General features: G+C 47.5%; 1 protein-coding gene across 50 annotated transcripts in view; it reads right to left on the bottom strand.

The window, feature by feature from the left end:
- The window catches only part of SORBS1 (sorbin and SH3 domain containing 1), a 219,134-nt gene extending 193,485 nt beyond the window's left edge, over nucleotides 1–25,649 (bottom strand). For 41 of the 50 annotated variants that reach the window (XM_070486370.1, XM_070486391.1, XM_014858439.3 and 38 more), the window contains exon 1: nucleotides 25,512–25,649. The gene's annotated coding sequence lies outside the window, so the exon portion shown is untranslated. The remainder of the gene's footprint in view (nucleotides 1–25,511) is intronic. The other 9 variants (XM_070486381.1, XM_070486429.1, XM_070486405.1 and 6 more) reach the window with 3 other exon arrangements.
- Nucleotides 25,650–26,495: the final 846 nt, after the last annotated feature.

Below are 26,495 nucleotides of genomic sequence, written 5' to 3'. Positions count from 1 at the left end.
CTCCACCGGCTCTCATGTGCCCCTTCACTCTGGCAACTAAGCTCACAACGAAGTGGAGCCACACTCAGTTAAAAACTTTGAGGCGTCAACTCTATGGCTTACACCCTGACACTCCCTCACCTTTGCAAAGCCCTGTACAGCTGGCAAGGTTTGCTCCACCCTTTAGCTCTCTGCTCCCTCTGCCCACGGAGCTGCCAGGCAGGTCCCCATTTTACACATGCGGACACTGCTCTGAAAGGGTAAGTGACTTGCCTGAGGTCACAGAGTTTGAAAGCAGAACTGGGGAAAAGAGGAGCTGTTCAGACTCCCCACCTAGCACTCCCTATTGCTGCCACACTGTCCACCATCTTTCAATCGTCTCCAGAACCCAGGGTGGTTTTCCCACGCTCTCATTCAGGGCCTTCCATTTTCAAATCCAACAAACCTTTAGGCGTTTTTTGAGACTTTCTTCCTAGTCGCGCTTTAGCTGCTATATAACAAACCAGATTTCCTGTTTCTTTCTTGTGTTTATTATGCTCAGGATATCTGTCCTGGTGCCCTGAAAATTAGTCCCATAGGAAACACTCAGCTCCTTCGGAACTCTTTTGACACTAAAGCCCCTTTCTCCTGAGAACCTTCCTTTAGGGGCATAACAAGGCCGGCAGCCGCTGATAAGCCCCAGTGAGGAGCAGGGAAGCGGCAGGGACTTTGAGTCAGGCAGTCAGCCATCCCGGCTCCACCACCCACCATGGTCAACTTGCTCAGTTTCCCGCTCCATAAAATATGGATAATAAAACCTAACTTAAGAGGTTGTTGCCAGGATTTAAGATAATGTATGCACTGTAGCTAGGGGCTGACGTGGGTAGCCCCCCAAAACTGGAGCTGATATCATTATTTCAGCTGCTTTCAGGCACAGCCCATGTGGAAGTGGGGGAAGCACAATATATATTTGTTTCTCCTGCCCTGAGAATTCTTCTCATAGGAAACACAGAGGAAGGCCTCCTGCCATGAATAATTACAGTCATGGAGGAGAAATCAGAAATGAAGGCGGCTGCTTTGACACCTCAGGAAGGCAAAAAAGGAAAAAGATGATTACTCTCCTAGGGCTAACGAGGCCTCTCAAACACCCCAGTTCCCTCACTCCCAACCCCCACCACCTACAGCCATGTTACCTACAAGTCACTGAAGCCCAACGAGTCTCATTTCCTCATCTGCACAACAGAAATAACCTTAGCAACAGCCCTGACTGTTCAGGATGACATGAGGCAGGGTTTCTTGGCATGTGGTCTGTAAACCACCTGTACACTGGGCCCTAGTGGATAACTTACCAGCCCCTAGTCCCTGTTCCTTCCTTCCTAACAAAGCCTCCATTTTGTTCGAGTACCACCTGTCCTCCACATGGGTGCAGAAGTGTAACCGCCTTCTGGTCAACAGGGATGGGCTCAGGAATGGACACGTAACCCAGCTCCAGCCAAGAGGCATCATGGGAGAGTGTTGATGTGCCTCAGGTAACTTCCTGGCTCCTGAGAGAGTGTACCAGAAATGGATGTATATCCCCCTTCTTCCCCTGGATGCAATTGTGTCTGACTAAGATGTTTGGAAATGCTACAGCCATCTTATTCCCAGCCTGCAGATGAAGCCAGCACCAAAGATGGCAGAGAGGGGAAGAACCTGGCACCCTGTTGACATTACTGAGCCACTGAAACAATCAACTCTGAAACCCATCCTACCTCTGGATTCAGAATTACCCCACTGCACAGCTCCAGGAGGCATGATTCACACTGCAGTCCACATGAACAGAGGGTCGTGGAGTTGTACAATGCACCACTACTGTTGGAGAGACAATGACATTCCCTATTGTCAGCCAATCTGAGTTGGAGTTTGCTACTTGCAGCTGAAAATATCCTGATATAACCCGCATAACCTAGGGAACATGTTAAAAATACTGATTCCCTGGTTACCAGGGAGTAATATGTATTTTTAACAAGCACCCCAGGTGTTTCTGATGCTCCCCAAAGTTTAAGAACCACTGCTTTAACAGAATGGAAGGACACTCGGTGCAGTGCCAGGCACCAGTCAACACTCTAAGCATCTGTCTAAAATGGACGTACCAGAGAAACACCATCCCACCTTCCTATTTCCTGTGAAAAGCTACTGCAGAAAGAATAGATGAGAGCAACAGAGAGGGGAGTGTGAGTTGTCAAACACATCTTACCTCTTCCCACAAAAGGCTGCTCTGCACTGTTTTAAGAAAATGTGTGCTAACGCTCAGCCAGAACCCTCTTCCATGACAACCCAACTCAATTCCTTTCCTCAGCAGCCACAGCTAGAGTCATTACCTGGAATCTCTTTCAGAGCCGACCACAGCACACAGCACAGTGGCTCACGGCCACACGTCTAGACATCCCCGCTCTCCCAGTGGCCCTTTCAACTTCATTAAAAGGTCATTTTCCTGGCCTGGCTATTTCTTATCCTGGACTGATCACCCCCTGTGGCACCAGGAAACTGCAAGGGAAGCTGGATTTATTAGAAGACAAAAGAAGGAGCTGACTGAGCCACCAGGCTGATTCTTGAAATCATTGTTTTTGAAATGTCAGAAGCGCAGCATCCTTAGAGGTACCCATCCCCCCTCCTTCCAAGAGGGAAACCAAGACCAAAGAGGGGGTGGGACTTGGGGTTCCCACTCACGTAGGTCGTTCTTTCCAGCATTAGTCAGTCAGGGAGTTTCTTACCAGGGCAATGGCAACAAATGGAGAGGGCACAGAGACTGCTTAGTATGGAAAAGACAAGACTGAAGGGAGGAGCAGGTAATAATTTAGAGGGACCTTTGCTGGATACCAGTTGCCTAGATAAACCATGAAGGCCAGGGGCAGCAAAGGACATCTCATCTACTCTATTTGATGTTAAGATCCTTGAGGCTAGATCTACTTAATTAATTTGGACTTATTTGCTCATTCAATAAAAATCTGAGAGGCTATTAAATGCAGTGCACTACACCAGGGGTCACAGTGACAGAGGAAGGGGCAGAGCTCAGGATAACATGAAGGACCCCAGTGAACATTGTAACAGTGACAAATACTTAAAGTAGAAAGTAAAAAGCAAATCCCATTAGAGGAAGTGTCTTCAGAGAGCATCCCAAACCCTCCCAAGTTCAACAGTAATCCAGCACCCTCCTTCTGTGCTTCCTCAACAACCTGAGCAAAATGCCACCATTACAGCCACTACATCACACTGTCTGGTCCACTCATCCGTGTCTCTCTGCCTCCTACAGCAACAGGCTCGTCTTGTTCATCTTGTTCATCTCTAGCACAGGTCCTGGTACAAGGAAGCACTCAGTGAAAGCTGGTTGATGAAATGGATGGATGGATGGACGATGGATGGGTAAGTGGATGGACGGAGATGCCAAAGAATTCTGACCAGGGAATCAGGAAAGGCTCCCTGAAGGGCTGAGGCATCTGAGCCGGATCTGAAAGCATTCAGACAAACAAAGATGAAGGGAGGACCCACTTCATCCAAAGTGCCTAGTATCACCTTAGGCAGAAAGCTGGTGCCTAATAAGTGCATCCTGAATGAGTTTACTACTGAACTCAGTGGAGGCAGCTCAGTGAAGGAAGCTGGCTTCATTTCCCCCAGTCTTTTGCTTCTGCCTAAGTAAACAGAAGCAAATCCTAAATAGCTATTAAATTGATAAACCAAGGGAAAGGCAACTGTCTACCTGTCTCTACAAACACTACTATCCAAAGCGAATTTAGCAGAATAAGGACACTCCATTCCTACTAATGCAGAGTTTTCTAGGACATACTGTTAAGTGACAAAAGACAATGTATGTCACTTCCTCTTACATATGTATCTGCATATAGAAATATTAGAAGGATCCATAAGAAACTAATAAAAGTAGTTACCAATCTGTAGAGGAACATATCATTTATCACCTAAACTGGGACACTTTTGAAAGTGAAAGAGGGAGTTATTGATCATTCACTGGAACAAAGAACACAAACTAGGACTGTCATGGGCAAACTAGAGTGTACGTTCAGCCCACCTAATGGGGGCCAGCTTAGGGGAGGGAGTTAAGTGGACACGGCAAGGGTGAGAATAAAAATTTTCAATGCATACATTTTCATAGTGTTTTGATTTCTGAGCCACGTATATGTATCAAGTATTTTAAAATGTAATGATCTTTTTAATGGGAAGAAAAAAAAGGCAAAGAATTTGGCCTTCTACATTTCCTAGCCAAAGGAAGCTCATCTGGGGGCACCACTGAATAGCCACCCCGAAGAGCACCCCTCAATACAAAGTGAAATCACCACTCATAACACAGCCCTCTCACAGTGCCCAAGAAAACAGCCCTGAGAGAAGAGAGCTGTGCATGGCCTAAAAAGGCTTTGACTCCGCGCAGGGCCAGCTGAGATGGGGAACATCGGGGGAATATAAACAGTGTGAGACAGACATAAAGCAGCTCAGGTTTTACACAATCATGGCAACAAAGTGAGATTGATTCGAGACTGAATTAAGCCCTTTATATTGTTTCTACTTAAAAAGGAAATGTATTGACTACAGTCCTCCTCACAGATTTATCTTTCCTGACATCAAGCACATTCATAACCTATTTTAAATTCCAAGGAACAATGCTGGGGTTTAGGAAAGTGAATACCAGGGTGTTTTACCAGCATGTTGCAGAGGCCGGGGAGAAGCTCCTCTGACTTTTAATTGCTCCGGAAACAGGCATGATGTAGGCTTTTTTCTTATCAGTCATAACCTCAAGTTAGAAAAACGCTTACCCAGGATGCCTGCACTTCAGAACGAGTCTATCTTTGGAAGAGTGCTTTGGAGCCATCTTAGAGACCACGAGTGGTGTCACTTTGGTCTTTAGTCTCTTTCGTAACCATCTCCTCCCTTCAGACATCACTACCACATCTCCAGCTCAGCAGATTTACCTGAATTACCTGGACTAGAATTACCTGGACTAGAGAATGTCTCATCTCCTGACTCCAGGCTCCACCAAGCCCTGCAGGCACTGATCTTCCCAAAACCAGCCTGACCATGGCCCTCTGTGAACCCTTCAGGGGCTCCACACAGCCTTCGGGATTGCAGGACTATATATTTATCATCCAAACAGGGACCCTTGAGAGTAAACGGGGGCACTATTGACAATCACACTGGGATGACAGCCAAAGCCACCCTGGGAAACTGCAATGTGAGGTCATCCTACTGTAGGATAAATCCAACTCCCTTAACATAGTTTGAATTCAAAACTCTCCACTCTCTGGCCCCAACTTACCCTTCTAGTCTCTTTGACCCTGACCACATCACACGGTCCAATCACGATGGACTTGCAGTTACCCAGCATGCCTTGGGCTTTACTCTCTCTGCACATTTGCTCATGTCATTTCCTCCTTCTGCCTCCACCCCACTCTCATCCCCAGCCAGTTTGTAATGTCCCCCTCCCCCACCTCTGTAGGTCTAACCCCTACCTTCCTTCAAAACCCAAGTTGAACAGTATTATTCTTTACTGCATTCATTCAACAAATATTTACAGACTGCTCACTACATGTTAGGCACATAATGAGCAAGACTGAAAAAATTCCACCTTTTATAGAACTTTAATTCGTGGGTGTGGGTGTGAGCACAGTTGTGACAGCCGGTACTAAGGATGGACACAGGGTGATATGCTGGAAAGTCTACTCTGTTACAGAATAGACATACCCACCCCCACACAAGGCTGTGAGCTCCTTGAGGGCAAAGCTCAAGAGAACCCCTCTTACAGCCATACTGTACCCATCACATACCCTTGGATACAGCCAGCACTCATCAACCATTTGCTGAGTAAAGAACTAATATTAAAGACGCTTACTCATTTGGTCTGAAGACAGTTTCCTAACAACTAGTTCTGAGTTCTCCATGAATTTGTATGGGATCAGAAGGGAACCTGAATTTCCACTGAGCTTCAAGAAATACCCCAGGTCCTACAACTGTGACTTTCATCAACATTGATGCTAGAAGGGAACTGAAGTCACCCGGTTCAACCCTATGTTGCTCCTCCAGAGGTAAGTGACTCATCTAAGGTCACACAGCTAGTTAGTGACTGAGCCGCTGGAGAGGTCAGAAGGTAACACAGGAAGGCTAGAATTTAATGACTGGATAAGTGACCAAAGGAGTCACAAGTGGAGGGCACGTGGAGGAAGGAGGGGACCCTGGTAGCTGGAGTGGCCAGAGAGCTTCATGAAAGTGGTCTTGGGGTGGGGCCCTGGTGATGGAAAGGAAGTGGGGGATCATTCCTGTCAGCAAAGCCAGCAAGAGGAAAGGCACTGTGGTTGGAAGCTTGGTGAGGGAGGGCTAGCTTGAAACCAGGGTTCTCCAGGGAGGCCTGCTGCTGAGGCAAAAATCTTACCTGTGACGTACACCAGCAAGACAAGGGCACCCACACACCTTTTCCAGGTCTGAACTGGAAGAGGGGGCCTGAAGTAACAGCAGATGGAGGTAAAGTAGTGTATGCTTTCCTCAGGACTGTCCAAGCCGTGTCCCCTCAGGAGAGGGGGCTTCTCGGTCTGACCTGCTCAGCTACTGGCAATGCTCAGAGAAAGCTGCTCACAGAAGCTCAAGCGAAGGCCATGGTCCTGGGGCTTTCCCAAATTTGTTTGCCTTTCTGCCCTAAGTGGCATGGAGCAGACTAGAGTTAAACAGTAACTAGGAACAAAGGTTTGGCCAGCTGCATAGTATATCCCAGCGCCTCTGCAACACGTGTACCCCTTTCTCAGACCTTTCTGATGAGTAGTCATAGCAATAATTTAATAAGGGCACTTTATAAAGAAAAAATAGACAATTCACTGGATCTGAGTTCTTATTTCAGTTACACACGGAGAAAAAGCCAGACCAATTCTCAGCAGCCTGGACTGGACCCACCCGCTCTCACCTGCTGTGGCTCATCTGTGGCCCTGGGCCACCCTGGCGTGTCACTCCTTGCCGGAATTTTTCTTCCTGGCCTCCACCCACCATTGCCACCACCCCCGCCCCTCAGGGCTCAGTCACTGAGGGGCCCAAACTGCAAACATCCACTAAGGTACAAGCTAAGTCTCGGGAGCTAAAGGAACAACTCAGCTTCTTCAGATGCGCTTTCCAGATGGCCTTCCACAAGCCCTGTGCTCTGAGGTAAACATACAACCAGGTCCCCAAAGGGCAGGGTTCCTCAACCTCGACACAATGACTTTTGGCGTGGAATACCTCTTTGTTGCGGGGCTGTCCTGTGTATTGTTTAGTAGCATGCTGGCCTCTACCCACCAGATGCCAGTAGCACCCCCTAGGTTGTGACAACCAAAGATATCTTAGATATTGTCAAATGTCCCCTAGGGGTAAAATTACCCTCAGCTGAGAACCACTGCCAAAAGATGACCCCCTCTAAATGTACTATTCCAGCCCCCAATGCTCAGGGCACCAGGAGCTCCTGGTCCTGCAAAATAGCTTAGGGGCTAAAGGCAGAGCTTCCGACTGGGGGGACCTGAGCTGGAGTCCTGGCTCTATGTCTTACTAACGGTGTGACTTTAGGAAGATTGCCCAGCCTCTTTGAGCCTCAGTTCCTTCATCTGTAAAATGGGAACAATAAAACAGCACCTACCTCATGAGGAAGCCATGGCTGTCACATAAAATGACACATAAAGACTGTCTGGCACAGTGAGTATTCAGTACATGTTAGTCATTATTTACAGGCCTGGAAAATTCCTTCTAGCCAAGCCTAGAGTTTAGTCTTCTATTTCTGCGGCTTCTGATCTTCCCCCTCCTTCCTATGCCCTTTCCATCTGTTAAATGCCTTTGGTCTTAACCTTTGGTCTTAAGGAATCCTTCCTGCTGGTTCAAAGGCATCTGAGGTTAAAGTGAAGGAAAGAAAACACACATACACACACACACAGAGGACCTTTCAGATCCAACCCTGCCCAGACCAACTCTCTACACAAAGGTTCCCATTGTTGTCTAAAAACAAACTTTTCCACAGGGAGGCCTTAAATGAGCACAAAAGTCTCAAAGGCTCCAGACTCTTTGAGTTCTCACCCCCATTCTGCCCCTGACCTTGGCATATCTCTTCTCCTCTCTGGGCCTCAGTTTCTTAATCTGTAAAATGAGGGCGGTAGACGCCCGTGAGTTCTCAGGGTCTCCCATCGCCATTCCCTGAGATACGGCACCGTCCACGGAAGGCAGCCGGATCCACAGCTTAAGAAAGCACTTAACTGAGAATAAGGCTCATAAAGATAAATCATTCTCTTTTTTTTTTTCTACGTTCCCAAGAGCCAAAAGAATATAGTATCTGCAGAATACAGAGATGGGTACTTGCCGCCACTGGAGTCAGAGACCTAAGTAAAATGAAATCCTGCCCTACTGAGACCTCGGGCCAATTAGTTTCTCTCTCCAACCCTGTTGCCTTATCTATAAAATGGGATAATAATAGAGGCAGAAATGATGGAAAGATTACTAGACAAAGATCATGAAAGCGCATGGTAGAGCTGGTGTACACATTAGGTACTCAAAAAATTTATGCCTTCCTTTCTGGACTATTTTAAATTTTGTAATATAAATCCATGTCTTTCTCCACTGGAAAGTCCTTCCTTCTCTCCTTTCCCCAGGCTCTGTCCAAGCCCTCCTCTGCCAGGAAGCCTTCTCTGCACAGACTCTGCTTCTAAAGGTCCAAGGCCATAAGTTTCCCAAAGATTGGCTTGGGGGGACAAGGAGCAGAGCAGGAGGAGGAGTTCACTAACAACCAGTTCCCTGCCCTAAGAATTTCCTTTCTGTGAATTCAGGAAATTTAACCCCTCCCTGCTCTGCCCCAGAACGGAGCCCTGACCTCAACAACTGCATAGGTTTAGAATTTATACCTTCATTACGCCTGAGTCTCATAACCACCCTGAGACAGGCAGGATGAGTCTGGACAGCACCCTCTCCCGCAGCTCCTCATCCAGTCTGGTCACCCAGAGCCTCTCCCGCAACTCACTGTGCACTCCAGGAAGACAATCAATAGGACCATGCAGTTTCTTCTCTTTCCTCTGTGGGGCGGTCTCACAAATCTCCAGCCCAGACCCTTCCCTGGCTGGAGCCCTAGGACTGACTGTAGTGACTCTACTGTCTGAGAGGACCTTGAACCAAAAGGCAGAAAGGCCTGCTGACAAAAGAATGGAACTCAAGAGATGAAGGAATTGGCCCAAGGTCTCAGCTAGTTCATGGGCAGGGCTGGGTTAGAAGAGCAGTCTCTGCGCTCTAGACACACCAAGCCTCTGCCCACACCCTCTTCTGCACCAGCTGGTCCCCCTCCTGTCTCAGGATCACCATTCTCCCAGGCCGGGAGCTTGCAGTCACCTCTGCTCTTCTCTTGTCTTATTTCTCTCACCCTCTTAGCAACAAGACCAGTAACCCCCAGTCAGAAGGGACTGCAGATGGCCCTACCTCGCAAGCCCACTGCCTGGTCCCCATCACCTCAAGACAAGGAGCCCAGGCTGAGTTCCCCAGATGCCCATTCTACCCACCAAGGCTAGATTCCTCCTCCTTCAACATGCCTTTTTCATGCCGCTGTCCTGTCCAACAACCTGCCATGGCTTCTCTGTCCCACTAAATAAACCTCTCCTGCTCAACATGCCTGACCCCCAGGAGCCAGTTTCACCCAGTCCAGCCCACTGGTTTCGCCCTGCTCCTCTGCGTGCCCCCTTCTACTCATCAGGATGATCTCGCCTCAGCTCCCTCTCTAGACCCTGGTCCAGATCACTCCCCTCCTTTGTCAAGTTTTCCCTTCTCCCCTTTCCCCTATCCTATTGGTCCTTCCAGGCTCTGTCCTAGGCCCCATCCATGAGGACGCCTCCCTTGACCTCCATGGCCCACAGCAATCTCTAAGTCCTCTGCACATGGTCACCAGTGCATAGTTACGGGCCTAAGCCTGATTTCCTCCTGGCCTCTCTTGTCACTACACTGCCTGAGCCGTATGAGCTTTGCCTCCTCACCAGACTGCAAATGACCACCCAACACTCTGGCCACATTACTCCCACCTCCAACCTCACTCTGGCACTTATTCCACAAATATTATGAGTGCCTCTAATATATCTGAGTGCTCTTGAAACCCTCCTTACCCTTCAGGGCACATCTGAAATGTCACCCGCTCTGTGAATCCTTCCTCAACCCTTCCTCCCTTCCAGGAATCTTCATCTCTCACCTTAAGACCTCTTAGTTGTTCTCAAGCCCGTGTCCCCAAGTGTCCTCCCTCAGATCCAGACCTTCCTTTCCTTACTCATGTCTGGGCCTCCCACAATACCTTATACCAAGAAGATGCTCAATGAATGGCTTTCATAGTGAACTGAAACAGAATCTGTCCAATTCTCAGGCCGATCTATGCTCCCGGGTGGCCTTAAGAGCCGTACATCCAAGCAACCTCTTACTATTCTTCCAAGATTGGATTTGGGCCCAGACTGAGTCAAATGACCTCTTATCATTCTCCCAAAATTAGGCTTTCCTCTTTAATTACACTTTATCTAGCCACATGTTATGTGGATTCTAATTACATAATTACTTCAAGCCCTGGGACTTAAGAACAAAAAAAGAAAAGAAAGGGGTATGTATGATTACACAGGTAAGTCAACACACCAAATATGCATATTTACATAGACCACATGCCATTTTCTTGTTCATATACAATTCTGTAACCCAGAAAATACAGTCCCCAGAGGGGTCTGAATCACAGTGAGGCAAAAATCTCACTGGGTGTGAGTAGATGAAGGAGAACTTCACAGGAAGCCTAACCCTGAGATGGTCTTTGAAAGAGGCTTAGTCAGTCCCTAGCCCTCTCCCCTTCTCTTTCTACAATGAGGAGAAGTGGCCGTGTGACCTTGGGTGTGGTAGATTTGGAATGCATGACCAGGCCTGATCCCTCCTGACCAAAATATCCACCCTCTTCTGATTCCAGGTACTCACTGTGCTGTCTCTCTCCTACGGCACATTTGCACAATTCTCTCTCCTACTAGACTATGTCCATCCTGCAGATAGGGGCCCAGTCTCATCCGTTTTTGGTATTCCCGATTCTCAATCTCTCCCAATACCAGTAGGGGCATCTAACAGGCCCTCCTCTTGCCTCATATTCCAGCTTTATTAAAGTACCGGCCCCAGGGCCGGCCCGGTGGCGCAGCAGTTAGCACATTCCGCTTCAGCGGCCCGGGGTTCACCGGTTCAGATCCCGGGTGCAGACATAGCACCGCTTGGCCATGCTGTGGTAGGCATCCTGCATATAAAGTGGAGGAAGATGGGCACGGATGTTAGCTCAGGGCCAGTCTTCCTCAGCAAAAAAGCAAAAAAGAGGAGGACTGGCAGCAGATGTTAGCTCAGGGCTAATCTTCCTCAAAAAAAAACGTATTGGCCCCTCTCCGAATGCACTAAGCATTCCCATGCCACTCTACCTTTGCATGTGCTCTGTCCTCTGCCCTCTATCAGGAATGCCCTCCTCTGGTCCATTCCAGCTCCCCTCCTGGTGGCCTCCACTGTGCCCTGTACCTGTCCTAACTTAGTGCTCATCACACTTTGGCATAAAAACCCTTTCATGTCTCTAACTCTCCTTCCAGACCAGTGGTCATCAAACTTTTTGATCGTATCTCCTATTAGTAAAATAGCTTTGAGCATATTTACTTATAAGGTAATTTTAAAATCTGCGCTACTGTTAATAGGAAAGTTAAATCTTTCTTATATTTGAGTTAAAACAATAACAGAACTTTAACTGATAATGTTTTCTTCCTGCCCCTCAATGGATATCTTGAGAGCCCGCCCACTGCTCCAGGTTAGGAACAAGAAGAAGATAGAAGGGGTGTTTTACTTTCTTTGTATTCCCAGAAACTAGTACAGAAACTAAACTTAATAAATGAATTAATTTACTCCACAAATAATGAGCACCTCCTGTGGGCCAGGCACATGCTAGGCACTGGGGATAGAATGGTGACAAGACACAGCCCTTGCTGCTGTCATCATGGATTCTACAGACCGGCAGTGCGGGCAGACGAGCAATGATTTTCCAAACAAGTGTAACAAAGCAGCTGAGACAGAGGTTGTGAAGAAGGTTCTGTCCAGAACCACCAAATCATGAGAACCTCAAACAGGAGAGTTTAACCTGCTCAGGAGGGTCAGAGAAGGCTTCCCCAAGGATATGCTGCTTTGCGTAAGATCTGAAGGATGAACAGCACTAAGTGAAGGGAGGGAAGAGCACTCCAGACTAAGGAAATCTCATGGGCAAAAGTCTGGAGGCTGGACGGAGAAGCTAAGTGCCAGGGGTTAACAGAGGCCAATAAAACAAAATGAATGAACAAGCCCAAAAAGGATGATGAGTTCTACTCCTCCCCCTTACACCTGTCTACTTATCAAAATAGACCACCCCCAGCTTCGTACCTCTGGAGGGGTCACTCAGCCCCGCTACTGCCCAGCTCTGGGCCAAGCAGAGCAGGTGGCTCTCTGCCTCCCAGCCGGTCCTGCCAGGAGCAGGCCCCGACCCCTTCTGAGGAGCCCAAAAGCCACAGGAAGACACTCCTGAAAACCAGGCATGTTGCCATGGGCACCACCAATCAAAGGCTCCTGGGCAGTTTAATTTTTAAAAGAGAGTGTTAAATATTTTACATCTTGTAACAGCACTGTTTCTTCCTTGTCTACAGTGGAGAGGAACACCCTATATGCCTTGAATTTAGGATTTACACTAAATAAATGCCAATCTGCAAGACAGTCCATGGAGGTGTGCCCCAACTGCCAAGGGCATCCTCCAGACTTCCTGGTTGCCCAGGTGTACATTCCTTGAGGGAGCAACCTGGGAGATCCAGAATCATAGCGGCAAAACCACTTCTCTACCAGAGCTCCTTTGACCCCAGGAAGGGAAAATTATTCACAATGATGCTTCAGGTGAGTATGTAAATAGGCCATGACTTTAATAATTAAAGACAACACCAAGACCGTAGTCTATAATGCAGGCTGGTGGGCTGCGGGCCTCCTCCTGCAGCAGCTGTCTTGAGGAGCCATATCTTCTATCAGTGCTCAGGCATGACTAACATTCCCCAGTTCCTGGGGGGGCTCACCCCCTCACACCTGCCAGTGCTGGCTCACTAATGAACCATGTCCAACATAAAGACTCCATAAAGCTAACACTAAATAGTCCTAAAAGGCCTGAGACTGCCTTGGCCCAGGCTCGTGGGCCTGGCAACCTGATTTTCAGCAATCACCAGCAAACCCTGCTTAGGCCCTCAGCTCTCCCAAGTCCCAGCTCTCTCCAGCCACTCTATTTTCTGTCCCTGTTAGTATTTTGCTTTCTCTGGAGCCTCTATTCATTTTGCCCTGCTTAAAGGAGCCTAGTTCCTACTTTCCCTTGGCTTCTCCATCCACATCCCTGGCCCGCTCTCAAGCCCACTTCCAGGCCACTGGGGCAGCGATTCAGATCTCCCAGCTCTAGTTCTGGCCTTTTTGACCTCATCCTTGGTTTCAGGATCCAGCCTCCTGTATGCACTGTCTATAAAGAGAGGCCCAGGCACAGGAGAGTCAGCAGTGTATATGTTCCAGCAGCCTTGGAAAGACTCCCTAACATCTACGTACCACAAATATGTTTCCATTTCCACCCCTCCGTCAATTCATTATAAGCAACTACAAACCTGACCATCACTCTGTGCTCACAGGAAACCATCAGCCAATACTAGATATGCCCCAACTAAAGACAAACTCTAAGTAGAGAAGCAACCTGCAGATGAATTATCTATTTACATGTCAGTCAAGGAAACTGCTCAAATGCCATGCAATAAGAGAAACTGTTTGGATTTCACAAGGTACGTCCTGGTGACCCCGCATACTGGGAAACCAGCTCAAAGGCTGGCCTACAGGCATATGTTAATAATCAATGCATAAGGCATTATATAAATGAATAATGAGTTTTCGTATTGACATGCCGGCAGAAGGACAATTCCGGGATCTACTAAGTGGTCATTCCTGCTACAGTGGCTAAGAACTAGAAATTCACCCATGATGAAGGAAAATCAATGCCCAACAGGAATGAGATTGGCAGAGCCAGTTATAGGTTAAGGTACAAGTACTCCATACTCCTGATCATTGGTATTGGTATTGAGGCAATATTTTTACGGCACAGTGAGAATCCAGGTTGCCAGGAACACTCTCCTCATAGATCATTCCTGGGTCCGACATTACTTCACACCTACTTCAGGTCTGTCACTGGCCTCTCTCTCCTCCTGCCACGTGTGCCTCACTCTAGTGAGGTGAGATGCCACAGGGGTTATGCACATTGAGAGCACCCTCACTAACCCCACCCCTGACACACACGTTGTCACAGTAAAACCTTTCTTCTTCAAAATCTGAAACTGTTGAATGTCTGCTGGGGAAGACAAGAGCCTAGCCCTCTTGGCGTTAATGAGGAAATAAACTCCAGGAGGGTGAGGCCCATGTCTATGTGTTCACCAATATTTGTTTAATGAATGAAATGAGACTGTGGCTACAAAGCACTTTTTAAACTAAAGTCCCCCAGGCAAGCAGGGCTTCACCTATCAAATGAGGCACCCTCCCACCCCTGGGGCTAACATCAGAGCTCTCTTTCTCCTCACCCAGCAAAATGGGGCACCTCTAGAACACAACGCTACATTAGATGGACCAGCTAGCAAGACTGAGCACCGGCAGAAATGCAAACCACCAAGCGATAAAAACCTCGAAGTAAAGACCAAGATCCAAGTGCTAAGTTACCTGGACTTTTGTCCTTTCTCTCTTCTGGACATCCCTCTGCTGCACAGGGGGGATGCAAATGTCCATGCCTCCACCCCTCCAAGGCGGAGACATAGTAAGGGGAGAAGAAATGCTTGGGGACAGGAGAAAGGGCTGTGGGTAAAGACAGACCAGGAGGAAGGAAACATCAAAAGGATCCCTGTTCAGAGCACCAGTGACCAGTACTGGGAGGCAGAGTGCTGGCGTTTTTACATCAGCTCATACAACCAAAGCAGCCCCTGGCTTAGAAACAGTCAGTTATGTGTCCCTCTCCAGGTGGTCAGCCAGCTCTACAAACATAGCCTCGCCGGCCAATGTTCTTTCTCCACTCCATGGTGCACTATTTGAAAATGCCTCCTTGACTCTACCAATAACTTGTGACCCCTTCTCATTCTCAATACAGCAACCAGCGTTACTGAGCGATCACTATGTGTCAGGCACAGTTCTAAAGACTTGCACCATCCTGTGAAGTAGGTACTATCATTTTCTCCATTGTACAGGTGAGACAACTGAGGCACAGACTAGTAAGTTGCCCTAGAAAGCAGCAGAGCCAGGATGTGAACCCATGCAGCCCGAATGCAGAGACCCTACTCTTAGTCACTCTGCTCCCCTATCTCACTTCCAGGAGAGAAAAGTCAAGCTCCAAGATAAGAGATCTGTTCCCAGATCACGCCCACCCAGCCACGTGACCTTAAACAAATGGCTTTTCTATGTCTCAGCTGCTTCAACTGTGAAACAAAGCTAATCATAGATGGCCTGGTCTAGAAACAGAATCTTAGCTCTGTGGCCCAATGTTACCTAAGAGAACTTCCTCAGATGATAGAAATGTTCTATATCTGTGTTGTCCGTATGGCAGCCACTAGTCTCATGTGGCTACTGAGCACCTGAAATGTGGCTAGTGTGACCAAGAAACTGAATTTCAAATTGTATTTCATTTTAATTAATTTAAACTTACATGTGGCTGGTGGCTACCATGTTGGAAAGTCCAGCTCTAGTCTTTAAATTCTAGGATGGCAGGTGCCATTTCTCTTCAGTCACAGCTGTATTCCCAGAGCCCAGCATAGCCCCTGGTCTACGGTTGGTACTTAATAACTATTTATTGAACAAATCAAAAGCAAAGAACTTTCCAGGTGCTCTAATACAACTTCATCTTCCACACAGGCATTGATTCTCCAGGTCCCCTAGCTAGTGGACCTCTAACCTTGGCTTGACAAGGAGCTCAGGGCCTCCCAGTGCAGTACCGCGGGGAATAGCTCTCATGATGAAAAGTTCTTCTAAGGAGCTAAGTCTGTCTCCCTGAAATTTCCACTTTCTAGTCCTGGCACGTTAGCTCACAGGTTTAGAAAAACCAAAATAAGTTATGAAAAAGCACTTAAACATTTTTAAACACTATAAACACAGGATTATATCTGTAATTCATTTTCTTTAAGATGAATCCGATCTTAATTCATAACAGTGTGAGGCCGATTAAACAAATACACGACGGTGATCTGTTTGAGGGGAAGAATCCTCTAGCGCCAGGGCTGTGGTCCAGAGCTGCTGCCTCTGCTGAGTTTAATATCGACACATTCAAGCATCCCAGCTCCATATGCGAGCCAGGGAGCGTGCGGCTGGACTCCCAAAGAACTAGGCCTTGATCTCCGAGCAGGTTCTGGGGATTCTGGCAGAGCAAACTGTTTCATATTTCCTTGATGTGCGTACTCCTTCTAAGTGGAAAAACCTAGCGGTTCCCATACACCTCCTATGCACCAAGGACTGTGGCAGACACAGGAGATACAAGATGACTACAGTGTGGCCCTCACACGGAGCCCACAGTGCAGAAAGAGTAAGAGGTTAAATTTGCAGAGTACTTACTCTGTGCAAAGCACTGAACTACAATCAGGAGAAAGACAGATAAACCAGCCACAATCAATTCAGTATGACACATGCCATGCAGACGTATGTACAAAATACTGAACTGGCTGCCTTAGAAGAGATACCGAGAAGGATCTTAGCACTGTGCCTTGCACACAGCAGGTACTCAGGGCAGTGAACTGAATCAAATCTTGACCAACAGCTCATTTTAAGGCTGAGAAAACCAAGACCCAGAAAGTGTAAGTGACTTCTCAAGGTGACCCAGGTAGTCAGTGATGGGGCTGGAGATAGCACCTGGGCCTCATCCTTCATCAGCCCAACCATCTACAATGCTGTCTCACGGTGCTTCTTATCCTTCACTGCATGGGGAGAAAGGCAGGATTGCTGCCTGTTATTATGTCTATCTCAGAATAAACAATGGATTTATTTTTGTAAGAGTGTATATTTGGGACCCTCTTGAAATCTCGTGACTAACTATATGCATACCATCCTAGAAACATGCATTCAATCATTTAACAAACATTTATTGGGAGTATACTATATATTAGGCACTGGTTTAAGGGTTGAATAAAGAGATGAAACAAACTTATGTTCAAATCAGAGGGCTGAACACCCATATTTATCTCTGCTCTCTCTCAGAACTCCACTAAAAGGACAGCAGAGGAATTTGTTTTTTAATACAAAAGAGACAACGGCAGACAAGATATGTCAACAGAACTCTGGAAAACAGAGGGCTGATCGCCATGCGGTAGCTGATTTGGGTTTCTGCTTCGTCTGCCCTGCTAAGTGCAAGCAGGGGAGGAAACCACTAAACAAGTGGCAACTTACACCACAGAAACAGAAGGCGGCTCAGGAACCGGAGGCACCAAGGACTGTGAGGGGAGAAGCAGGAGGCGGCTGAAGAGAGGACAGCCTGCTAAAAGTTGTACAAGGAGCAATCAGACCCCAGGGTCCCTCTGCAATCTGCTTAACCTGGTGACTTCCCTCCCTCAGTCAGCAGAAGGTGGAGGTTCCCTGTTTAGACAAATGACACCAGAGACTCTCTGGATTCAGACACATTTAAGAGAGGGACACAGGTGAAGGAGGAAGGGAGAGAGGGGGCAAACTTTCACAAAATGGATGGAATGAAAGTCCGCCAAACAGGGTACCCAGCCTCCTTCTCCATCAAGGCTCCCAGAATGCGGGACTACCAGGCTGTTACACCCCCCAGGCAGACTCCTCTCCAGGAAAACCCAACATCCCCAGAGAAAAGATCTACAGGAACTGACATTTAGGTGTCCCCAGTGGGAGAAAAGGGGAACTCTCTGCTGGATCACCCTGCAATGAAGTTAACAAGCCTTCCTTGTTGCACAGATACCCAATCAGCAATTTGTTGTCCACATAAAATATAAATGGACAGTCAAGGATCCGCATACATGGAAGGACGGCTCCAGTGGGAAATACAGTAACCAAAAGAAGCAGAAAAAGGACTTAAAGGAAACAAAGACAACACAGGGGACAACAGGAAAACACCAGAAACACACAAAAAACACCTATTTTAAGTGAATTTATGGCACCCATAAAACAAGAAGAATAGGATGCTATTTACAAAAAAAAAAAGAAAAGTGAGCAGAGACTAGGGAGCCCTAGAAAATAAAACACACAAGTATGTTTCACACAAAAGCATGAAAGCATAAATAAAAAATCCAAAAGGGTTCATTAAAGATAAAGCTGAAGATATCTCTCAAAAAGTAAAATGAAAATAAAATGAAAAACCAGAAATAAAAGATTTTAAAATTACAAACTCAACCCAGTAAGTCCAATATCCAACTAATAGGTGTTAGAAAGACAAACCAAAGAAAATGAAGAAAAGAAAACTGTCAAAGAAAAATATAAGAAAATTTCCCAAAACTGAAGGACGTGAGTCTTCAGATCAAAAGAGCTCACCAAGGACCCAGCACAATAATTTTCAAAGCAAGAAAATTTCAAATACAGAGAAAGAGAGAATATCCTAAGACTTTCCGTGAGAAAAAGCCTGTTACCCATAAATGACCAGGAATCAGCAAGGCATTGGAATTTTTGACATCAATATTGGAACCCAGAAGATAGTCGAGCAATGCCTTCAAAATTCTAAGGGAAAATGGCTTTCAACCAAATATTCTAGGCAAATCAAACCACCAAGCAAGTGTGAATGCAGAAAAAGAACATTTCAGACATGCAAGTTTGAGGTGATCAGCGTCCACAGACTCTGTCTCAGAAATTCCTGGAGGAATATATCAAGAAAGAAGAAACAGTGCATCCAGCCCAGGACAAGCTGAAGGAATCCCAGGATGAGGCCTAGAGGCCTAGAGGTCAGTGGGTCCAGAAGAGGAGAAGGATGGAGGCGTCTAGGAGGAGATCTCCAAGAGAAAAAAAAAATGTAATAAAATAAAAAGGAACATACGTGATAAAAGAGATGTTTTAAAATGCTGTCAGAGACTCTGGGAATTAGTAATAATTATATAGAAAACTAAATAGAAGAAAGCAATTATTAACTCAAAAAAAGACATAGAAGAAAGGAAATATCCTTATAATACAACTACATGGCTCAGCCATGAACACTATTTACACAGCCAAAATAATGTAAGCCTTGAATATCAACGTGACCAAAAACTGTGATGTAACAGTAATGGGAGGGCAGGGAGGAAGGGAAGTATGTGGGGAGGGGAGACTGGAAGAGAGGAATAAGGACTCCTCTAATCCACAGTAGATCATAAAATATAACATCTACAATGAACAATCAGGAAACAGCATTGTAAGTAGGTAACTTACAAATATGATAGTACTATCAGGAGAAACAGCTAAAAGAGTTGGAAGTAACTGTGGTAGTCAGAATAACGGCCCCTCAAAGATGTCCATATCCTAATCTCAGAACCTAGAAAGGAACTACATGGCAAAGTGGAATTAAGGTTGCAAATGGAATTAAGGTTGCTAATCAATTGGATTTAAAATAGGGAGATTATCCTAGATTATTCAGGTGAGCCCAAAGTAATCACAAGGGTCCTTAAAAGTGGAAGAGGGAAGAGGAGGAAGGGAGTCAGAGGAAGATGTGACTATGTTAGAAGGTCAGAGTGAGGCAGTGGGAGGACTCCAATGGCCACTGCTGGCTTTGAAGATGGAGAAAGGGGGCCATGAGCCAAGGAATGCAGGCAGCCTCTAGTAACAGGAAGATGCAGGAAAGAGATTCTTCCCAGGAGGGGACACAGCCCTGCTACCACCTTGAGTTTAGCCCAATGAGACCCTTTTCAGACTTGTAACCTACAGAAGTGTAATATAAATTTGTGTTGCTTTAAGCCACAATGTTGGTGGTAATTTGTTACTGAAGCAAAATCACATTCAGTGACTGACTCTGGGGACTGGATCAGCAGGACCAGGTGGGGTGACACAGCCCTCTTGTAAAATTTGAAGTGTTATTTGACTTTTAAAACTATATATGCGACTTTGATGCCAATTAAAATTTAATTTAAAAAGAGATGAAATACAGATTCTCTCTTGCCAGATCTCACAATCTGGTGGAGAAGACAGACGGGGACAGACAGACAGAAGACAGACAGCTATTCCTGATAGGCAAATGCAGAAAGAAAAGCACCTCTTTCAGCTGTGAGGGGAGTATGAAAGGAGGAGTCAGCCAGGCAAGGGAGAAAAAGGCCTTCTGGGGAAGGGACAAAGACCAGGGAGAAAACCTGTCTCAGGAACTTGGAAGAGCTCTGAACGCTGGGACACCAGCAGGTCTGGCAGAGCTGGGGGAAAGGCTGGACAGGCAGTTCTCAACACCACCAGGTTTGAGGCCTGCCCACTGCTGGCTTCTCTGGCTGGGGTAAGGGCCTGCTGTGCATATTTAGGGTGGGTACAGACAAGTGAAGGCCCAAGATAAACCACATTTTCTTGGACCATCAATTGTAAGCAACAGTAAAGCATTTTAAATACTTTTATACTAAAACCAGCACAGACATATTATAGAACAGAATACAAAATTCACGTGAATTGTTAACATAAAAACTGGAGACTCCAAGGTGACTTCTTCTTTGAGAGGCCCACTTTAGACACTAAACGATCCACTGACCACTCAGCATCAAGACTCAATCTTCTCTGAGATTAATAAGTCAGAAGAAGAGTTCAAAGCACTATAGCATGCATCCATCAAAGCATTGGGGACTTCACATCAGCAACCTGTGGGTGGCTGCCTACCGTCCCTATGTCACCACGAGACACCTCTTGGGTCCCAACCAACACTAATCAGAAAGTTGAGAAGCATCTCATTCTTTTCCAAAGGGGTCTGGGTCTTGCTACTGCCGGACGGGTTAGCTCAGCCTAGGGAAACAAAGAAAAACCACCACAGTTTATTCTTCCTCTTGGCCATAAGCCTATCCCTCCTCCTCCAACTCTGAGCATTACCAGAATCACCAGCAAGAGCCTCAGCTTCCCCATCAGGACCCCCAACCCCTTAGAGGACAGGCCTCTGTTAGAGAACACACTCCAGACACTCTTTCCATGGAAGGAAGTCAAGATATAGGGCACATCTCTTGGGAGAGGGTGTCCCTTGTGTCCACGATACAGGGGTGGAAACTTTTTCTATTGTTATAGCTGTTTTTGTTATAAAAACAATTATAACCACATGAAAGTGAGCTGGGAATTTTCTTTTCTATAAGGAGCCACCGCTGACCACAGAAGAAGGGGGAAAGGACTCAAGGCAAGGCCACACAGAAGTAAAAAGCAGTTTAATTGGGTTTGGTTTGTTTGTTTTATGTGTAAAACACACATACACACATTCAAAAAGAGTGAACTCAACTGATTTCAAATTAAGAACAGAAAAGACAACATTTTAATGACACTACAAAGCTATATTATTGACAGTAAAGAAAGGATCAGGGAGGAGGGCAAGGAGAAAGATACAACACGAAAAGAGAAAAAAAAATGTATAGAGGAAGGAGATGTGGGAAAAGAAGGATGGGAAGACCATAAGATACAGGGCCAGACACACCTGCCTAACCATACACAAACAGAGGGAACAACTAAAGGATCACGGAGACACTTCCTAGGCCTGAAGAGTTAGCCAAAGTAAACTACACTGTTCAAGGCCAGCTACTGGCTTGGGCTACAGACTTCATGTATTATCTCTTTTTATCCTTCCCTTTGAATGGTTACTGATCTGGTTAACCACTGTTCACAGCTCTTTAACTGCTCACTGAAACATTCTGAGGCTTAGCTCAGATCTCAGGCCAGAAGCTTCCTGCAAATGAGCAAGAATTCAGTAAATCAGTCACATCCAAGTATCTCCTCTGAAAAGGGAGTACGTAAAACACTATCTCATAAAACGTGCAAAGCACCAATGAAAGTCAGAGGAGAAAACGCTGCTTGAGCTGAAAAGAAATTCCATGGAAAACTATTTTTGTTGTGCATTAAAAAAATCTGGGACTTCGGAGCTGGCCCAGTGGTTCAGGGGTTACGTTCACATGTTCTGCTTTGGCAGCCCAGGCTTCACCGGTTCGGATCCCGGGTGCAGACCTACGGCTTGTCAAGCCATGCTGTGGCAGGTGTCCCACATAAAACAGAGGAAGATGGGCATGGATGTTAGCTCAGGGCCAGTCAAGAAGAGAGATCCCACGAAGACTCAAAGTTAGTCCCAGCCCCAGGCTGGACTCTCAGTCCACCCACCCCCAACCCTTGTCTAAACCAAGTCTCTTCTTACTTACTTCCCTCTAAGGGCCACAGAAATCCGCCATATCACAACTGACAGCGCCTCCCTCTTCCAGCTCCATCCCTCTTTCCTCCAAGCCTGAAGACTGTTTTCCCCTTTCTCACCTGACCTGCTCCCAACCTCCTACCTGGTCTGTTTCTACACTCTCCCTTCTTCTGCCCCTATTTCCTCCTCACTGTACTCCATCTTAGAATCATTTCTCTGAGAGAGGAGGGGGCTTAAGAGATATATCTAACACACAAGACCTAGGATCTCTCCACCTGGGTTCCTGCCCCAGCTCTCCATCTTGCGAACTGTGTGACCTTGGGCAAATCGCCAAACCTCTCAACCCTTCAAATTCCTCAGCAAGGGGAGTTCAACCTGGCAATCACAGAGATCACTTCCAATTCTCATGTTCTAAATATCTAAACCTTCACCTGCATAATCATAAATAAAGCAGTGAGTTAAACAGACAGGAAGAAAGAATGAACTATAGAAACTCTTTCCTCAGCATTCTGTCACCCCCCCCCCACCTCATCTCCCCAGCCAACCACCCACTCTGAGGGTCTGTGCCTCTCACTCTGGGCTGTTCTAGCTCTGAATTACTTACATACAGTAAAACCTCATGAATTGCACTCGTCAAGGAAAAGGTGAGTCTGAATCCAACAGAAGCCTGAGTCCTGGCACACTTCTTTCATGCCGTTGAGCAACACTGTGAATCTAACATCAGTTCAGCAAACAGAAGAGAATCTAAAAAAGCCATCACGAACGGTACGTGTGAATCTAAGAACAGCAACACTGACAGGAACCCCAGAAAACGGTCTGCTCCAAAGCCCTCCACTTTACCAACAAGGACACAGGCCCAGAGAGCAGAAGCCAGGAGGCCAAAGCAGACTGGTGGCCAGGATCAAAGTCAGCTGTCCTACCTTTGGTCCAGAGCTCTTCCACCAAAGCTTTTTGTGACCATCCGCTCCCTTTTTCATAGAAACAGATTAAATTCTAAATTACCAGTGAGTGCCCTCTACAGCAAATCTATTTCCATGTCCAGGGAAGGGTCCAGAGCTAAGTTTGCATGACCAGATGATTACTAATGCTGCCTAATAAAAAGCTTTCTTTCCTGAACCCTGCTCATTCATTCTCTGAAAAGAAAACTCCAGACTCTGCTATCTATATTGAACTCTATTTTGGAGAGGGAAAAAGGGGGGGAGCAGAACAGTTCTTTGTTCTACCAGAAAGAAGCATCTGAACCTCCTTTCCCATAGCTTCTGTCTCACCCCCCAATATTCCCAATCCCTTCAAAAAAGTTCACAGAAACTCTCCAACTAGAATAAAAGAAAGCAGGTGAGAGGAAGAAAGGGCCAAAGTGGGGTGGGTGTGGAACAGAAGATGGCAATACCCTCCCATCTCTACACCCCATGGGGTAGAAAGCATTTCTTTTTGGTTGCTAATACCCTGCTGGGAAGTCACCAGAGCTAGTTTAACTCAGGGCCCTCCAGCTGAGAAATGAGCTCTCTGCAACCCCTGGAGGACTAACCCTTTCCTAACCATCCACTCTACCAATGCCCAGGGTAAAGGTGCCAAAGGACCAACCCTTCCGTGCCATCCCCCGGGGCCAAGAGCCTGAGACATCAGACATCAAGTCAGAGCTTGGCTGGCAAGGAGCTATTTAAGGCAGCATCAAGAGGGTGGGGTAGAAAATTGCTGGCAGCATCCTCCTACTCCACCCCTCTGTCACAGCCAACACACAAATGCGCGCGTGCACACACACACACACACACACACACCTCTCACGCCCTAAACAGCCATCTATCTCACCTATGTCTCTAAGGGCTGTATATCTGGAGCCCCAAATCTCCAGCATGTGTTTTCTGTCACGGAGGCTGCGGTCCCCACCCGCTGCTCACCCCACTTTTAATCCACTCCCTTCTCTTCAATCAACCACGAAGCCACCTTTTCAACCAAAAACGCAAAATTGAATCTAGAGCTCAAAAACCAAGGAGGGAGTGGAAACAGACAAGCCATCCCTGGCCTCCACTTACGAGAGGAACAAGGGCGCAAGTGGGGTTGATGTCAGAGGCCTGACATGCCGGATAGGTTCCATGATGTCTCTAAACGAACCTCTCTCCAGTTGAAGAACATCTCTCCTGTTGACGGTGAAATCAATTCGAGCAATTTCAGCAGGTCGGCCCTGTGACAACAGGAGCATCCCAGCGCTCAATTTAAAACAAAAATCCAAAGGCTCAGCCAGAACATGCTGGGAAAACCCAGGGTCTGGATAAAACGAGCCACGCTCGGTGGGATCCCTTCTGCTTTTATGTAGCTATATAACAGCGTAATAAATTCTGTCTGGCTGAAGAAAGCATGCACTGGTGAATTTCAAAGCCATCTTACGACAGTGGATGCACGGGGATGCAGAATTCGACAGCACGTTCCCCTATGAAGGGAATATAACGACTTCAAGCCTCTCTCCCCTCTATCTTGAATGGCGCTACCGCTTATCAAGGAAGCCACGTAGGAAAGCAGCCAGGGGAGAGCCGGGGATGCCCAGGGAATTCGGAGAGAGGAGTTGCTTTCTCTCGGTGATAAGCTGCCTAGCAAGATGCTGCCAATCACTCTGGGGGATGAAGGAGCACACACATGTACTCGCTCATTCAGGCAGGTCCTAGGCCAGACGAGTCGTCCTTGCGCCCCTCCCGCCGCCCTCTCATCCGGGGGGATGCTGATGAATGAACACACCTGAGATGCCTCCATCCTGCCGCTCGCTCCCTCCTCCTTCCTCTGGCTGCTGCAGAGGAGCCCTTCCTCGGTAGTTTCACTTTACAGCGCAAACCCACCCGGGTTTTGATGTCTCCTCCACCCACCCATATTGCAGCCAGCCTGAAGCAAGCGGACGTTGTCTCCTAGCAGAGGCCATGATCGCACGTACCCCCACCCACTTAAAAAAAACCCTTAATCCCCGGAACCCCCGCACCCTGGGGAACTTTCCTTGAAAGACTGGGGATTCATCAAACAAGCAGGAAGGAGGGTTCGGCCAAGGGGGACCACGGTTTTCCCCGTGACTACCAGGGATGCTCTGGGGGAGGGGGTCCCCCAAGTCCTTCCAATAGCTGGCCCTTTAAACGCGCCTCCTCCAAGCGCGGAACAAAGGCGCCGCCCGCGGGGGCCGGGCCGGCGCACGCCCCAGGCGCCGCCGCCGATCAGGCGAGCGCGGGCGGGAGGGCGGCTGGCGCTGGCTTACCTTGCGGGTCGCCGGGCGGGCGGGCTGCGCGCGTCCTGCCCCACTCGCACTACACGCTGCAGTTGGCCCCGCTCTGTTTTTCTGGGACTCGGCGCTGACTTCACCGACACTCCGCGGCCGGCCAATGGGCTGCGGCGGCCGCCCCCTCATTAGCATGCGTCTGGAACTGTCCACTCCGGCGGCGCCCAGGCGGCGGGCGGGGCCAGGAGGCGGGGCCGGGCCCAACCGTGACAGGAAAGGGCGTGTGCACCAATGGGAGGCGAGGAAGGGCCCGGCCGCCCCGCCCCGCGGCATTGTGAGCGAGGCCCGCGGGCTCGCGGATCTTGGGCAGATAACGCGCGCGCGGATCCAGTAACCCTTTCTGTTCTGGCCGGCCGCGGCCTGGGTCGGAGGTCGGTCCCGCGGGCCCTGTGGTCCTTAAGAGGGGTCGCCCACTGGGAGCTGGGAAGGAAGCTTGGAGGCATGAAAATAACAGCTAATGTGTCTGCAGTGCATATGAGTTATTTAACCCTTGTGTTCTGGTTTGCTCATCAGTAAAATGGTATTATAGTGCCTATCTCTTAGGATATAATAAAGATTAATACAGTTAACGTGGGTAAAGCGTTTAGCTCAGGGCCTGCCCGTCGTGCTGCAAAAATGTTTGCTACTATGATTATTACACTCTGTACCAGCCAATGTGCTTAATGCCTCCTATATATTTTCTCATTTGATCCTCATAACCTTATAAGAGAGGCACTATTACAAATCCCTATTTTTCAAGTGGGAAAACTGAAGTGTAGGTTTAAGTGGCTTAATGAGGGTCACACAGAAAGCGGTGCAATCAGGATTTGAACCCAGGCTCTGAGATTTCATTCATGTACCACCCACTTGCTCAGGGGCTCCATGGCAGACATGTGCTGGGCCCTGGGGTTACTGCAGAAAACAAGATGGGCAAGACGCCTCCCTGTGTGAAGCTTCCATTTTAGTGAGAGAGACAAACAAATA

This window comes from Equus asinus, chromosome 2 (assembly GCF_041296235.1).
Source record: "Equus asinus isolate D_3611 breed Donkey chromosome 2, EquAss-T2T_v2, whole genome shotgun sequence".
Lineage (NCBI taxonomy): Eukaryota > Metazoa > Chordata > Mammalia > Perissodactyla > Equidae > Equus > Equus asinus.
Note: the sequence above shows the minus strand (reverse complement) of the source record. Positions and strands in the feature narration are given on the sequence as shown.